The sequence below is a fragment of the Moschus berezovskii genome, chromosome 22 (genome assembly GCF_049115385.1).
Source record: "Moschus berezovskii isolate FMDL1 chromosome 22, NW_MosBer_1.0, whole genome shotgun sequence".
NCBI classification, from domain to species: Eukaryota; Metazoa; Chordata; class Mammalia; order Artiodactyla; family Moschidae; genus Moschus; species Moschus berezovskii.
Window position 1 is genome coordinate 38,971,172 of NC_142481.1, and position 15,463 is coordinate 38,986,634.

Sequence of the window (15,463 nt, forward strand, 5' to 3'; positions counted from 1 at the left end):
CTCCCGTTTGTCTTTGTTCAAGTGAGATTGGAATTACAGGATGGTTAAACCCCCCAGGAGTAACCCTGTGCTCCAGCCTCTGGAGATGTTCTGTACCCTGCTCAGGTAGCAGGAAGCCCTGGAGAAATTGGGCTCTCCTTGGTCACAGCAGCAGTTTTAGTAATATACACTTATCTTGTGGTTTCCTCACCTGTCTGTCTCAGGTTCTACTCTCAGGGGATAAAACTAAGTCAACTAGCCCCAAAGGGGACCTAGGAAGGAGACCCTCAGTGGGATTCTGTAGCTGGATTACTTCAGTCTGACAACATCATGTCACTAAGACTCTCTCCAGCTGGAGGGACAGCACTGATATATGGATTAACTCTAAGTTATAGAGGCAATGGGCTTCCCAGGTGGCTCTGGTGGTAAAGAACCCACCTGCCAATGCAGGATAAGTGATATGGGTTCGATCCCTGGGTTGGGAAAATCTCCTGGAGAAGGGAACGGAAACTCAGTCTAGTATTCTTGCCTGGAGAATCCCATGGACAAAGGAGCCTGGTGGACTACAGTTCGTGGGGTTGCAAAGAGTTAGACATGACCGAAGTGCCTCTAGCAGCAGCATAGAGGCAATGATAATTATAAGGATTGTGGTTTGGGCTAGCTTTGAAGTTTCTTGGAAATCTTACAGAAAATGACAAGCTCAGCTATTAACAGAGTATGCCATGAAAATTAGAAGGCTTCTGTCAGCTCTGAAAGATACCTTCTCTCTTGGAATCGTAGTTAGATCATGCTGAAAGTTATTCTCAAAATTTAACCACAAGAGTGAGAGCTACCAAGGAGGTTGAATATACAGCCGTGGAAGATCTCCTATGCTAAAGTTAGGTCCCGGATAAAGAATGATTAAGGCTCCGAGACGTGGAATGGAGACATTTGGAGGTATATATTTGAGAAATGAGCACCCAGATTCTCTTAAACTCTCCAAACTAGCAGGAGCAGCTCTCTCCTTCTCATTAGAAGACAGCAGATGTCTTCTAATCTATGAAGTGTGTCTCCTATGAAAATGCTTTTCCTCATAAAGATCACCTGACATCATGCATTGCCCCAAGCTAATAACCAGGGGCAAGTTTCAGTCTAAATAAGAAAATATAGTTCATTCTCTGGGAGGAAATGGACTTCTTACTGAATTAATTGCATGACACGGCTAATATGTCCTGGAAGGAATGAGAAAACATGTGTGGGAGTGACTCTTGAGGGTGGTGGACCTGAGGCATGGGGCAGAACATAAGTCTGTGTGGGAGGGAACTGATTAACACAAAAGCACATTCTCATGACTCAGGATTTATTGTCCTGAAAGAATGCCTCGGGCTGGTCTAGCATGCTGCAGGAATGGCTCCTTGAAGCTTGGACACATTGACAGCCTATAGTAAAAGAGATGGAGCTGCTAGAATTGCCATGGCAGAATCTTGATGAAGAGATCAGAAAACTAGGGACTGCGGGTCTGTTAGAATACATTTATTTCCTAAAATGAGGGAAACCACCACCTAATGATCTTTACTAAGAGAACCCAAGAGCTCTCTTCACAAAGGCAACAAGAAATGCACTAGTGTAGAGGCCACCAGCATGTTTGAGAAGCCAGATGGTGACAGTCCTTGTTAGATCAGGGTTGATGGTAGTCAATTCTACCATGAAAATAGGCTTTATTCAGATTCAGTGTGAATGAATTAGGAAAAGCAGAGGCCAGGTAGTGCTATTTAACCATTACAGATAACGCAGAAATAATTACCTTAATGGGCAGCAAAGACATAGTGGCAACCAGGTTGCCTCATCCCATAGAGATCTATGACAGTGGGTAATAGACCATGGTATTCCTAGAAGTAAGATAGGTGGAAAGCCAATTTGAACCTTATTTAACTTTTAAAACCAGAAAAAGTCAACAGTTGGTGAGCAGAAGTTTTATGTAAGTCATAACATAACTTAAAATCACAATATCTTGAATAAAGGCTTCTGGGTCCTCTTATGGAAGAATTATGCAATGCCACTACCTGTAAGCAATTCCTAAGTCCTTCCCTAAAGAAAACTGTAGCCAGGATCCAGTTCACAATGGGAAGTTTCAGATTCATGGGCACTCAGTGCCCAGGATCTAGCATTTCTTCTCTACCAGGACCAGTTAACACACCAGGAGATGCTTCTCACAGGGCATGTAATTCTCTGATGGAGTTGGCAACGGCCTTACTCCAGAATTCCAGGGAATAGTATCATGAGTATCCCACTGGAGCTTGACATAGACTCCACAGAGTGCATCTTTTCCTGACTCTGATATCACCAATACCATAAGGCCTGATAGATCCTGTCACTCAAACAGCAGGTCTCTTTATGTTTTACCTGGCATTTGGAGAAAGCACTATGCCTTGGAGTAAAAATCAGTATCTACAGTACCCAAGGAGGCCTAACTTTCTTCTTTTTGATAGGAATTTCAATTTGCATAAATTTGTCTTTTATTTTTAAGAGGAGATTCTCATATACTCCTAATCACTAGATTCCTAAAACCTTCAATGAAGTGTCCACTCTCTGAATTTCCATAGGATTTATCTCCTACCCTCTTGATCCTAAGGCCTCCAGAATGCTAACCACCTCTTGATCATCCTGTCCAGTCAGCATGAAGTTGTCAATTTAATGGGAGAGTGTGATGTTCTGTGGAATACCTGGCAGTCTAGATGTTTTTGGACTATATTATGACAGACAGAGGGGAGACAGCCTTGCAGATGAATATTACTCATCCCATGTGAATGTGAACTATTTCTGATCTTCTTTCTAAATTGGAATAGGAAAGACTGCATTTTCTAAATCAATGGCTATATACCTTGCAGAGGTCTTATTAGTGGCAAGGATACCACACTTAATGGCAAGGATACCACATGTAGCACAGCAGCTATGGTCAGGGTGGCATGCATGCATGCTGAGTCACTTCAGTCGTGTCTGATTCTTTGCTTCACTAGGGACTGTAGCCCACCAGGCTCCTCTGTCCATAGAGATTTTCCAGACAAGAATACTGGAGTGGGTTGCCACGCTCTCCTCCAGGGGATCTTCCTGACCCAGGGATCAAACCAGCGTCTTTTTAAGTCTCCTGCATTGGCAGGTGGCTTCCTTACAACTAGTGGCACCTGGGAAGCCCCATGATCAGAATTACTGCTTGGTTAAGTCTACTGTAGACGTCAGTCATTCTCCAGGTTCCATTCAGTTTCTACAGGTGCTAAACAGGTGAATTAAATGGATAGAGAGGAACTAACATCCTTTTATCTTTTAGGTCCTTAATGGTGGCATTCCGTTCCGTTCAGTCGCTCAGTCGTGTCCGACTCTTTGTGACCCCGTGGACTGTAGCCTACCAGGCTTCTCCATCCATGGGATTCTCCAGGCAAGAATACTGGAGTGGGTTACCATTTCCTTCTCCAGGGGATCTTCCCGACCCAGGGATTGAACCCGGGTCTCCCGCATTGGAGGCAGACGCTTTAACCTCTGAGCCACCAGGGAAGCCCTAATGTCATATCCCTCCCCCAGGATACGATATTGTTTTATATTTCTTGTTTTGGCCATGGGATGGGGACCTCCTGGATTCTGGCAGGACAGAGGTTTCCATTTGGCCTTCCCTTTGTGACAGCTCTAACTCCATAAACCATGAACCCAATATGGGGGACTGCTCCAATTGCCAAGTATATCAATCCCAATTTATGCACTTGGGTACTGGAGAAATGACCACTGGGTAGGGGTCTACTGATCCAGTGGGCCCACTATGAGCTAAAATTTAGCTGAGATTCCATTTATTATCTGTCCTTATATAGGTCCCCACTCTAATAATGGGATCATGATGACACTTTGGGTCTCCAGATATTAAAGACAATTCAAACTTTGTGTGCAACAGTCCTGGAACTGTTTGCTGACACAGTCACCCAAGTACATAGCCATAGGAAAAGAACTAGGGAAACTGTCACAGTATATACTTGTCATAATTTTGCAGAGCCTTTCTTCCTGGGGATTCAGTCACCTTTTTATTCAATGACTTTCAGATCTTACTATAACCTCAGAGCTACCTCTCTTATCAGGGTATGGACTGCATGAGGTCAGGGATACTTTAGATTTACCTTTTACACATCAATGAACAGCTTAGAGCCAGACAGAGCAAGTCTTTAACAAATGTTAAGTTTAAAATTATGAATGTGTTTTCCTATTCAATTTGATAGTTAAAGGGGAGTTTTACACAAATGTGGCCTGGAATAATTCAAACCCAGCAGAGCTATTTGAAGACATACTGGCTGCAAAACTGATGGAAGACATCAACCTACATATCTAAGAATCCCAACAAATCTAAAACAGGGTAAATGCACACAAAAAAACCCTACACCTTGGCACATCACAATCAATTGCTGAAAACCAAAACTTAAAAAAAGTCTTGCCAACAGCCAGAGAATAAAATACATATTGGATTTCAGAGGAAAACAATAAGAATGATGGCTAGTCTCATTAGAATGAATGGAAGGCAAAAGATAACAAAACGATGAAAGAAAAACATTGTCATTCTAAAATTCTCTATCTAGGGAAAATACCCTTCAAGGATGAAAAAGAAATAAACACATATTCAGGAGAGAATATGCTACTGGCAGACTCAGACAATTCAGAAGACACAGGTTTGATCGATCCCTGGGTCAGAAAGATCCCCTGGAGAAGGAGATGGCAACCCTCTTCAGTATTCTTGCCTGGAGAATCCCATGGACAGAGGTACCTGGCAGGCTGCAGTCCACGGGGTCACAAACAGACATGACTGAAGTGACTAGCACACATACAAAACTGCTCATCAAGAGACATCATTAAGAAAGTGAAAAGACAAGCCACAGACTGGGAGAAAGCATTCACAATACATGCATCTGACAAATCATATCTGGAATATATAAGCATTCCCACACTTCAATGATAAAATGACAAATCATCTAATTAAAAATGGAGAAAATTTATATGTGGAATCTAAAAAAGTGGTACAGATGAATTTATTTACAAAACAGAAATAGGGTTACAGATGTAGAAAACAAATCTGTGGTTACAAAGGTGGGGGGAGGGATAAATTGGGAGATTGGGACTGACATACACACTATTACATATAAAATAGGTAACTAATGGAAGGAAAGTTATGACCAACCTTGATAGTATATTAAAAAGCAGAGACATTACTTTGCCAACCAAGGTCCGTCTAGTCAAGGCAATGGTTTTTCCCGTGGTCATGTATGGATGTGAGAGTTGGACTGTGAAGAAAGCTGATCGCCGAAGAATAGATGCTTTTGAACTGTGGTGTTGGAGAAGACTCTTGAGAGTCCCTTATACTGCAAGGAGATCCAACCAGTCCATTCTAAAGGAGATCAATCCTGGGTGGTCATTGGAGGGACTGATGCTAAAGCTGAAACTGCAATACTTTGGCCACCTCATGCGATGAGTTGACTCACTGGAAAAGACTCTGATGCTGGGAAAGGTTGGGGGCGGGAGGAGAAGGGGATGACGCAGAATGAGATGGCTGGATGCCATCACCGACTCTGTGGACATGAGTTTGAGTGTACTCCGGGAGTTGGTGATGGACAGGGAGGCCTGGCGTGCTGTGATTCATGGGGTCGCGGAGAGTTGGACGCAACTGAGCGACTGAACTGAACTGAACTGAACAATCGACTGAATAGCACAGGGTACTCTATTCAGTACTCTGTAATGACCTATATGGGAATACAATCTAAAAAAGAGTAGATGTATGTGTATGTATAACTGACTCATTTTGCTGTACAGCAGAAGGTAACACAACATTGCAAATCAATTGTACACAAATCAAAAAATTCTGAAAAAATGAACAGACATTTTATGAAAGAATCTATCCAAATAGTTAATAAGCACATAAAAGGGTGCTCAATATCATTAGCCTTCAGGGTAATGTAATTAAAACCACAGTATAATCACCACCAAAAATGCTAAAAATAAAAGAATCTAAGTATTGGCAAGGATGCAGAGTATACTTTGCTGGGAAGAATTAAAATAGCAAAAACCTCTTTGTAGAACTGCATGGTAGTTTCTATTAAAGTTAAACCATTGTACTCATAGTTGTTGAGCAAAGGCTTCAAGCCTCCTCTGCAGGGAGCTCGTAGGCCCTAGCATACTCTTCCCCTAGCCTTGAGGGTACTTTTCATCCTACCCTCCCACTTTGAGCTTCAAACCATGACATCTAACCCCAGGAAGTTGCAGACCCACATCAAAGGAGAACAAGTGTTTGAGCCCCTATCAGAAGGAGGGGGTAAGGAGTGGGAAGGGGCTCCAGTAGGTTAGTGGTAGATTTTGTCCATATCTACCCATATCCACAACTTTGGCATTGACTTTTCTCCTACAGTGACTCAGAGGTTGGCCATATGATTTACTTTGTGGGCTTCCCTGGTGGCTCAGATGGTAAAGAACCCACCTGCCAATGCAGGAGATGTAAGAGATGCTGGTTTGATCCCTGGGTCAAGAAGATCCCCTGGAGAAGAAAATGGGCAACCCACTCCAGTATTCTTGCCTGGAGAAGTCCATGGACAGAGGAGTCTGGCAGGCTACAGTTGATGAGGTCGCAAAGAGTGGGACATGACTGAGCAACTAACACTTTCACTTTGAATGAAACAACAGCAAATACAACACAAGCAGAGATTTGAAAAAATATCTATATATTTGGGTTTTCTTTCTCTTGCTGCCCTTTGGGACCCTGCCATTCCCTTGTGTTGAATCAGTCTGGCCAGCCTGCTGGACAGTGAGAGTCACAGAACAATGTTCTGAGGCCCAGTGTCCCCACTGTTCCAGCCGACATCCACCTAACCCTCAGAGTCAGGGTCTCCTAGCTGACTGGCAGTTGACCCTGCAAGCCTCTTGCTCCCAAACCATGCCTTGATAATCCAGGGATTATCATTGGTTCTCCAGAACTGGATAGGGGGTTAGGGAACCCAGGAAGAGTTCAGGCTAGATTCTCTCACCATTTGTGTACAGTGAGGTCTCTGCATGCTAATTTAGCATTATCAACATCAAAGAACATTATATTTTTATTCTAAGTTTGGGGTAGTTACATTGCAATACTCTCCTTTACTTTCAATGATTGTCATGGGAGTTTTAGAAGTTCAGCTCCTTCCAGCTGGAGGAAATTAATTATTTAAATTATTTATGAGTGATCATATTAATATTATATAAGCATGTAATATTTACTGTTTTGTTATTATTATCATGGCTTTCACTGTGCTAAGTGCTTTACATACATTGCTTTAATTAACCTACCTACAACTGTATGAAATGGATATTATTACTGCCATTCTATACAGGACAGAATTAAGGCTTAAGGGAACTAAGTACTTAGTTCCCTAACTTCTGAGTTTCATCCCCTATCTTATATTGCAATTTGATTTTGGAGGCAACAACTATGGCTGTACAGATTCCAAGAGAATTACAACTAGGAGGGATCTAGTTAACTTCCTCATCAGAGCACTGGGGCCACGCAGAGCTATAGAGGGTTAGTTTTGACCAGAACCCAGTGACTCCTGACCACTGTTCTCTACACAGATTCAGGGTGCCAGCCTTACAATATGCAAGCACTGTGGACCAAAAGGGTGGCAGGCATTGTCTCATTTAATGAGACCCTAGGAGATAGGTTTTATCCTTATATTAAACATGACAAAACTGTGGTTTCAAAAAGTTATTATCTTGCCCAAGGTCTTGGATGCTGAATGGACAGAATCAGCATTTGAAAGTGAAACTCTATTAGAAAACCTGTGTTTTCAACTCATAATCTGCCCCCAGGGCAAGTGGTACTCATCCTAAGGAATGGGTTCACAGAGGTGGATTTTCTATTGACTGGAGCCGTGGCAGCATCCCCATATTCCTGAGTGAGGCCTGGACTGCTCACTTGTGTGCAAAGAGCTCTCATTCTGCTCCTCTGCAGCTTGTATCTCCAGGGGACTGCTAAGTGTTCTGCTCCTCTGAAGCCCATGCCAAGGGCATCTAACTACCAGGGACTACTCCCTGATGTCCTCTGTGGAAAACAAAGCACTTTTCTTGGAAGCAGGGGAGGGGAGAGCCAGCAGGAAGTGGGATGCAGGGAGTGATTTGTTCTTTACGTTGACCAAAGGCCAAGACACCTCCAGGGCTGGGGTTTTGGGGGAAGAGGAAGAAGTGGTCCTAGGACCCTGTAAGTGACCCAGGGTCTTAGAGGGGTCCAAGATGAAGGTTTGCTTTGGTTTTTTTTGGTCCTGCAAGAGGCATGTGAGATCTTAGTTCCCCAACCAGGGACCGAAACTGTGCGCCTGCAATGGAAGTGTGGATTCCTAACCCCCGGGGCTGCCAGGGAACTCCCTGTTTCATCTTTCTTAGGAGAAGTCCATCAACACCTAAACCGAATGGATGTGTTGAATGGAAGCCAGCTGTGATGATTAATTTTATGTGTCAATTTAACTGGACTAAGAAGCACAGGCTGGAATCAAGATTGCCGGGAGAAATATCAACAACCTCAGATATGCAGATGACACCACCCTTATGGCAGAAAGTGAAGAGGAACTAAAAAGCATCTTGATGAAAGTGAAAGAGGAGAGTGAAAAAGTTGGCTTGAAGCTCAACATTCAGAAAACTAAGATCATGGCATCTGGTCCCATCACCTCATGGGAAATAGATGGGGAAACAGTGGAAACAGTGTCAGACTTCATTTTTGGGGGCTCCAAAATCACTGCGGATGCTGATTGCAGCCATGAAATTAAAAGACGCTTGCTCCTTGGAAGGAAAGTTATGACCAACCTAGACAGCATATTAAAAAGCAGAGAGATTACTTTGCCAACAAAGGTCCGTCTAGTCAAGGCTATGGTTTTTCCAGTGGTCATGTATGGATGTGAGAGTTGGACTGTGAAGAAAGCTGATTGCTGAAGAATAGATGCTTTTGAACTGTGGTGCTGGAGAAGACTCTTGAGAGTCCCTTGGACTGCAAGGAGATCCAACCAGTCCATTCTAAAGGAGATCAATCCTGGGTGTTCATTGGAAGGACTGATGCTAAGGCTGAAACTGTAATACTTTGGCCACCTCATGCGAAGAGTTGACTCACTGGAAAAGACTCTGATGCTGGGAGGGATTGGGGGTGGGAGTAGAAGGGGACGACAGAGAATGAGATGGCTGGATGGCATCACCGACTCAATGGACACGAGTTTGAGTGAACTCCGGGAGTTGGTGATGGACAGGGAGGCCTGGCGTGCTGTGATTCATGGGGTCGCAAAGAGTCAGACACGACTGAGCGACTGAACTGAACTGAACTGAAAGGAAACCCAGAGAGCTGGTAAGGCACAGTTTCTGGGTGCGTCTGTGAGGGTGTTTCTGGGAAAGATTAGCATTTGAATCAGTAGACTGAGTAAAGACAGCCACCCTCACCAGTGTGGGTGAGCATCTTTTAATCCATGATCCTGAATAGGACAAAAAAATAAAGTGGAGAAAGGTCAAATCTGCTTTCTGCCTGAACTGAAATACCCATTTTCTCCTGCCCTCAGACATCTGTGCTTCTGGCCTTTGGACTTGGATAAGGACTTATGTCATCGGATCCTGGGGGTTCTCAGGCCTCTAGATCCAGACTGAATTATACCACCAGCAGACAGCAGATCGTGGGACTTTCAGTTCTCCATAACTATGTGAACCAATTTTTACAACTACTCTCCTCTTATATATCTCTGCCTACCTATCTTATTGTCTCTTGTTTCTCTGGAGAACCCTGACTACTATATCTGCCTTAGCCTGAAGAAGGACCAGTTAGGAGCCTGGATGTAGCAATGTGTTCCCAGAATCCCCTCATTTGCCTGATGGAAGGACCCAAGGAAAACATCTCCTCCAAGCCTCTCAGGGTACAATAGGGAAAATCAAAACTCAGCATGTGGTAGATATCTCCATGTTTCCTTTTTGCTTAAGAGGCACTTACAGGTGACAGTATGTCTTTACTATTAGGCTTTAGAAAGCTACTTTACTGTGCATAGCAGCATTATTTGTAAAAGTAGAAAACTGGAATGAAATCAAATTTCTGGCATCAGTAGGATAAGTATATACATGTATTACTAGGGTAAATAACTGTGGTCTAGTCATAGAGTGGAATACCATACAGTAATGAAAAAGAATGAACTGCTGCTTATGCCATGAAATGAATGTCTCTCCCAATGTCAAACTTTAAAAGCGAGACACAAAAAGATTACACACTGCATTAGTCCCAGAATCTCAAGTTCAAATACAGTCAGGCTAATCTCTGGTGGCAGAAGTCAGAACGGTGGTTGCCTTGATGAGGTAGGTAATGACTGCAAGGCTTCCGGGTGCTGGGGATGCTCTCCATTTTGATCTGTGTGATGTGGTTGCATGAGCAAAAATTTGTGAAAACTTGATTTGTGTACTGACGATTTGTGCACTTTTCCATATACATGTTATATGGTATATTTTGATTAAAAGGTAAAAGTAAATAGTAAGTATTTCCTGAGTGTATGCATGTAAAATCATGTGTAAGGGTATTCAGAAACTCTGAAAGGTGGGTCACAAGATGTCAAAAGCAGGTAGATCTTCAAAACAGGAACCAGAGTGGTCTTTACTTCATACTTTTCCATATTGTTTGAAACTTTATTTGTAATGAGCAAGTAATATTTTTATAATTGAAAAAATGGTTATTTATTTGGGGAAAGACATACTTGAAGCAAAATAAAGGCAAATAAGAGACTAAAGGAGGAAGCTTCCAAACAAAGTATAATGGCTCATCCTAAACACACAAAAAATTCGGCAGAATGAATGTATTGATTAAACCTCAAGAGGTTGTTTCAACAGACTTGGAAATTGAAATTCAGTAAGAAATCCTTTAAAGCCTTATCTCTAATTATGGAAGAACGGTTTTATCCTAATAATGAGATATGTCCCTAAGGGGCAGCTAGGGCACAGAAGCCCCTGCCCCAATCTGGCTAGGTCTCTGCCACCATGGGAGAGGCTGGGGGCTTCCTGGGAAGATAGTCTGAGCAAGGAAACTAGGGGTGGTGGTGCCAACACTGAAATTTGCAGGTGTCACCACACTCATGACCGTGTTCCAAGAGATCACTGTGTGCCTGGCACAGTGAAGTTACTTAAGTAGGTAACTTAATTTCCTCTTCTCAGTCATCCTATATGGATGTCTTAATGGCTGCATTTCATAAACGAGGAAGTAGAGGTTCAATCAACCCGCAACTAATGTGACAAATGGACACTGAGATGGAGGTTCTGTGGTGAGGGCCTGGAGACACCTCATATGACTCAGTGTGGATCCAGATACTGGACACCAGCATCTCAAAGAGCTTGAAAGCTGTCTGAGCCTATAGCAAGGAAAGGACAGCTCAGTTAGGTGGAAAAGAATGGTTCCACTTAACTGTTTTCAAACGGACCATGGTTCCAAATCGTGCTTTCAGAATCAATACAGGAGCTGAGAGTATGTTCTCTCATTGGCATTATGAGGGAAGGCTTCCTGGAGAAGGTGTCCAAATGAAGATGCCTAGAAAAAGCACTTGCAGTGCTACACATCCTTCCAAAATGGGAGCTGGGAGCACTGGGGAAGTGACTGACTATCCCTCCAGAGCCCCCTCCTCTGCCTTTCCAATTGAAAATCTGACTTGGAAATGGGACCCTAGATTCACATGGTAATTGTGAGCTAAGAGACAACTGGGATTCTGAATCTGTAAGTTTTTACATTGTGTCATCTAAAACACTAGTGTGTCAGAAGAGCCTCTGGGGCAATGGAGAATGGAGAATGGATCCACATCACATTCCCTCCCATCTCCCTTCAAAGGAGACTCTCATCTTTTAACTGTTTTATTGGATTAACATAGTGGGGTTCAACCAGAAGCAATTTTTGCTCCCCTCCCCCAGGGACAAGTGGAAATGTCTGAAGACATTTGTGGTTGTCACAACTTGGGGAGTGCTACTGGCATCTGGTGAGTAGAGGCCGGGGATACTGCCATCCATCCCACAGGGCAGCCTCCCACAATTATCCACCCCAGAGTCAATAGTGCGGAGGCTGAGAAAGCCTGCACTAAACCATATGAACCAGTCAGTCTTAAAGGAAATCAACCCTCAATGTTTATTGGAAGGACTGATGCTGAAACTGAAGCTCCAATACTTTGGCCACCTGATGTGAAGAGCTGACTCACTGGAAAAGACCATGATGCTGGGAAAGATTGAAGGCAGGATGAGAATGGGATGACAGAGGATGAGATGGTTAGATAGTATCACCCACTCAATGGACATGAATTTGTGCAAATTTTGGGAGATGGTGAGGGACAGGGAGGCCTGGCGTGCTGCAGTCCTTGGGGTCACAAAGAGTCGGACACGACTTAGCGACAGAACAGCAACAACAAATAGCAATTTCACATGATCCATATTGCCTTTGTATCAGTCAATTAGTTCAGTCAGTTCAGTCGCTCAGTTGTGTCCGACTCTCCGCGACCCCATGAATCACAGCACGCCAGGCCTCCCTGTCCATCACCAACTCCCGGAGTTCACTCAAACTCATGTCCACAGAGTCGGTGATGCCATCCAGCCATCTCATTCTCGGTCGTCCCCTTCTCCTCCCACCCCCAACCTTTCCCAGCATCAGTCTTTTCCAGTGAGTCAACTCGTCACATGAGGTGGCCAAAGTATTGCAGTTTCAGCTTTAGCATCAGTCCTTCCAATGAACACCCAGGATCGATCTCCCTTAGAATGGACTGATTGGATCTCCTTGTGGTACAAGGGACTCTCAAGAGTCTTCTCCAACACCACAGTTCAAAAGCATCAATTCTTCGGCGATCAGCTTTCTTCACAGTCCAACTCTCACATCCATACATGACCACGGGAAAAACCATAGCCTTGACTAGACGGACCTTTGTTGGCAAAGTAATGTCTCTGCTTTTTAATATATTATCAAGGTTGGTATAGATTTCAATTTAATAAAGGGTTCCAAAGTATTTTTAGATACTGAAATTATTAATCAAATCCAAACTCCTGACTGCACAGATGGCAAAAATGTGGCCCAGAGAGGATAAGGGGATTTCCCAAGGTCACATAGCAAGTAAGCATGGATCCAGACCTGAACAGAGTCCCTGTTAACCCTTCCCGTCAACACAGAAGCCTCCACCAAGGCTCATTTCTCCAGCCACAGGAAATGGCTTTGTTCCTATTTACTGCTCTAATGTCCTGTCCCAGGAGAATGTTTCAGAGAGGGCTGCCTCACACTGAAAACGTGGAATGACATTCATCCAGAACTCAAAAGAAAATGTGTTTGCTTAAAAAGAAAGAAAGGGGCGGGCGGGGGGGGGGACAAAAGAACTTTATTCCTAAACAGCCATCCAAAGTAAGGCCAGCTGCAGGGAATTAAGTGAGATTAATACCCACTCACGTTATCAAGAGAGAAAAGGCAGATGAGAAGCACATTGGGCCTTTGTGCTTTCCTCTCAAGGAATAATAACTGCCTCAGATGGACAAGGAGACTTTCACTCTGAAAGAAGCGATCCAGTATCATCCCCCCATAATAAAGCCTGTGCAGGGGTCTTTAGGAGTCCATGGAACTTGTCCTCCATGAAAAATGAAATTGCAATGCCATGGCTACTTCTAAGGGCAAAGGACACAGCCTACAGGAGTGCTTTCCTTGTCAGAGCCGGGAAGAACCTTGGAGACTGTCTTGGGGGAAAGAAGCAAGCCAAGTTGTGGAGATTTGGGGTGAGGAACAGGAGTCAAACTTGCCCTCACTCTGCAGCCAAAAGCCAAGGCAACTTGCCTGCCAACTTGAATTTAACCTGCACACATTCATCTTAGTACCAGGACATTTATATCAGCCTGCCCAATGTCTCACCCAAGTATCGTTCAAATACTTCTCTAAAGAGTGCATCAGGGAAGTGCTCATTTGATCGCACATCCTTATTGTGTGTCTCATGGGGAAACTAAGGCAAGAAGACAGGGAGGGGTTTGCCTGAGTTACGGGAAGTGCGGCTTACCTCTCCATACCTACACAAGGAGGGAAATAAAGTCAGTGAGCAGATACCTCATGGGCAACCTAATTAAAGTTTTGTTTTGTTAAAAAAACAAAACTTCACTGAAGAGTTAAACTCATACAGACAAAATACATGAAGCTGCTGACCATACAGCTTGGAAAGCAGATGCCCCTTCCTCAGTGAGGAAGCCTTCCCCTTACAAAACACATCAAGCCTCCACTCCAGACTCTCTGGATCTCCTATTTATCGAGGCCTCATTTATGCTCCTTGCTGTGTGGGTGCCAGCAACAGTCTGCAATCACCTGCCAACACCTGGGTTTCCTCAGCTTCCCTCTGATGGTTTCCATAGCAAACACTCCCACCACCCATTTAAATGGAGGATTTAGGCCAACCAAAGGGCTCTTGGAATGAACTGGTTTTTCAGATCCAACTAGTATTGATTTCTGTTTTTGTCCTATAAATCGATGGATTTTATTCTAATTGCAAGGCTCACAATGACATTGCAGCTGTCCCAAGATTGTCTGTCTGTCAGCACGAGGCTTCAGCAGCCAGCCGCCACCCACATGCCTCATCCTTGTTCCTTGCAGCACGGGTGACAGAAGCCTTGGCGAGGCCTGTAATGAGGAACAGGAGAGTTTGCTCTCAAATGAAGCCCATTCCCTTTGATCTTCACCTTTTTGACTGTGCCTCTGGCTGCTGAGCACGGCTTTGATCCTTCACCTGCCAGAAGCCATGGAAGATTTTCGACATCCTCTGCTCTATTTAGAAGGAAACAGAAGCTTCATCACCTGGCAGGCCGGGGCGCCAGTGTCAGGGAGTGAGAAATGTGAGCATCCCCTCTGTAATGGTGACTGACATTTTGGGAGGCTGTGATCAGTGGGACATAGAATGAACAGTAGAAATTTTCCTACATGCTGCCTTCTGTCCAGTTTGGTCAAGTGCCCAAGAGGACTGTCTTCCACCCCCAGGTGGGAAGTGATGGCACAACTTCACTGCCCATCAGGACTGACCTCCTGAGGCCCTTCCCATAGGAGACAGGAAGGCAGATGAAAGAAGACATCACCTTGGTTTCACCTCTCAGTCCTGACCAACGTCCTATGAAATGATTGTTTATTTAAACCTTCCCCAGAAAGATATTCACAATGAAGTGGGATTATCAGAGGCACCATCCACAGCTGTCAGAGGCCTGGGCTCAGTGGGGTTTGAAGAGGGTTTGGGGGGAAAAGTGTACTTTGTAAGAAGCTTCAAACTGTAGATAAGGTTGGGACTTATCATCTATTAATAGCTGCTGACACAAAGCCCTCATGATTATACACCATAACCCTAGTACAGAGGAAAGTGAAAAGTGAAAGTGAAGTCGCTCAGTCGTGTCCAACTCTTTGCGACCCTGTGGACTGTAGCCTACCAGGCTCCTCCATCCATGGGATTCTCCAGGCAAGAGTACTGGAGTGGGGTGCCAT

General features: G+C 44.1%; 1 protein-coding gene across 3 annotated transcripts in view; it reads right to left on the minus strand.

Annotated features, from left to right (window-relative positions):
- CES5A (carboxylesterase 5A) overlaps positions 1 to 15,463 on the minus strand; it is a 288,429-nt gene that overhangs the window by 44,152 nt on the left and 228,814 nt on the right. The window lies entirely within an intron of this gene.